A 2,143-nucleotide genomic window follows, 5' to 3' on the forward strand; every position below is an offset into this window, starting at 1 on the left:
AAGGTGATGAGTGTCACGGATCATCACCTTCTCCACAATTAAGCGCGAATAAACATCTTAGATAAGAACAAGCGTGTTTGAATGGAAAACAAAGGAATTGTATTAAATCATCGAGACGCTGCAGAGCTCCTCACCCCCAACAATGGAGTTTAGAGACTCATGCCATCACAAAGTATGTAATTCAGATCTGAAAATGTCATGAGGTACAAGAAATGTCTGTAAAAGTTGTTTAAATAGTAAACTAATAACCTAGGGTTACAGAAAATGAATAAACTAAGATAATTGGTGCAGAAATCCACTTCTGGGGCCCACTTGGTGTGTGCTGGGGCTGAGACTAAAGCTTTCCACGTGCAGAGGCCTTTCTTGGCGTCAAACTTCATGTTATGACGTGTTTTGGGCGTTCAACTCCGGATAATGACGTTTTTCTGGCGTTTAACTCCAGACAGCAGCATGAACTTGGCGTTTAACGCCAAGTTACGTCGTCTATCCTCGCTCAAAGTATGGACTATTATATATTGCTGGAAAGCCCTGGATGTCTACTTTCCAACTCCGTTAAGAGCGCGCCAATTGGACTCCTGTAGCTCCAGAAAATCCATTTCGAGTGCAGGGAGGTCAGGATCCAACAGCATCAGCAGTCCTTTTTCAGCCTAAGTCAGATTTTTGCTCAGCTCCCTCAATTTCAGCCAGAAAATACCTGAAATCACAGAAAAACACACAAACTCATAGTAAAGTCCAGAAATATGATTTTTGCCTAAAAACTAATAATATTCTACTAAAAACTAACTGAAACATGCTAAAATCTACATGAAATTACCCCCAAAAAGCATATAAAATATCCGCTCATCAACTGTTGGATGCATTTTGCAATCCATTCAGACTCTGAGAGATCATATTGACTTGTTGGGTCAATATCTTATTCTAAGCCAGTATGGCATTCAGAGCATCAATTTCAAGAACTCCTCTCTTTTGAGGCGTCCCATTACTCACAAGATTCCTCTCAGAGGTATACATGAACTGGTTATTTGCAACCATTTCAATAAGTTCCTGAGCTTCTGCAGGCATTTTCTTTAGGTGAATGGATCCACCTGCAGAGTGGTCCAGTGACATCTTGGAAAATTCAGACAGACCATCATAGAATATATCTAATGTGGTCCATTCTGAAAGCATGTCAAAAGGACACTTTTTGGTCAGCTGCTTGTATCTTTCCCAAGCTTCATAGAGGGATTCACCTTCTTTCTGTCTGAAGGTTTGAACATCTACTCTAAGCTTGCTCAGCTTTTGAGGAGGAAAGAACTTGGCTATGAAAGCTGTGACCAGCTTATCCCAAGAGTCCAGGCTATCTCTAGGTTGTGAGTCCAACCATGTTCTAGCTCTGTCTCTTAGAGCAAAAGGGAAAAGCATAAGCTTGTAGACTTCAGGATCAACTCCATTGGTCTTAACAGTATCACAGATTTGCAAGAACTCAGTTAAGAACTGATAAGGGTCTTCTGATGGAAGTCCATAAAACTTGCAGTTCTGTTGCAGTAGAGAAACTAATTGAGGCTTTAGCTCAAAATTGTTTGTGCCTATGGCAGGGATTGAGATGCTTCTTCCATAGAAGTTGGAAGTAGGTGTAGTAAAATCACCAAGCATCTTCCTTGCATTGTTGTTTGGTTCGGCCATAATTGTTTCTTTTGCTGCTTTATTTTCGAAAATTTCAGTGAGGTTCTCTTCAGAGTATTTTGCTTTAGCTACTCTTAGCTTCCTCTTCAGAGTCCTTTCAGGTTCAGGATCAGCTTTAACAAGTATGCCTTTATCTTTGTTCCTGCTCATATGAAAGAGAAGAAAATAAAGAAAATATGGAACCCTCTATGTCACAGTATAGAGATTCCTTGAGGTGTTAAAGGAAAACAAGAATGGAAGGATGAGGTAGGTAAGGAGGAATTCAAACACACAAAGAGAGATAGAGTTCGAATTGACAATGGAGGAGGAATGTTAGTGTTTAAATAGAAAAAGATAAGAGACGGGGGAGAATTTTCGAAAATAAAAAGAATAAAATTTAAAATAAATTTTTGAAAAAGATAAGAAATAGTAAAACAAACAAAAAGTCAATTAGTTAACTAAAAAAGATTTGAAAATCAATTTTGAGAAGATAAGCAGTTAG

The 2,143-nt window shown here is 38.8% G+C and overlaps 1 non-coding gene across 1 annotated transcript; it reads left to right on the plus strand.

Annotated features, from left to right (window-relative positions):
- The first annotated feature begins 1,161 nt into the window (after window positions 1-1,161).
- LOC112704550 (small nucleolar RNA R71) lies at window positions 1,162-1,269 on the plus strand. Its single transcript, XR_003155170.1, has one exon. It is a non-coding gene; the product is annotated as a small nucleolar RNA R71 (small nucleolar RNA).
- The last annotated feature ends 874 nt before the right edge of the window (window positions 1,270-2,143 follow it).

Source organism: Arachis hypogaea, chromosome 7 (assembly GCF_003086295.3).
Source record: "Arachis hypogaea cultivar Tifrunner chromosome 7, arahy.Tifrunner.gnm2.J5K5, whole genome shotgun sequence".
NCBI lineage: Eukaryota > Viridiplantae > Streptophyta > Magnoliopsida > Fabales > Fabaceae > Arachis > Arachis hypogaea.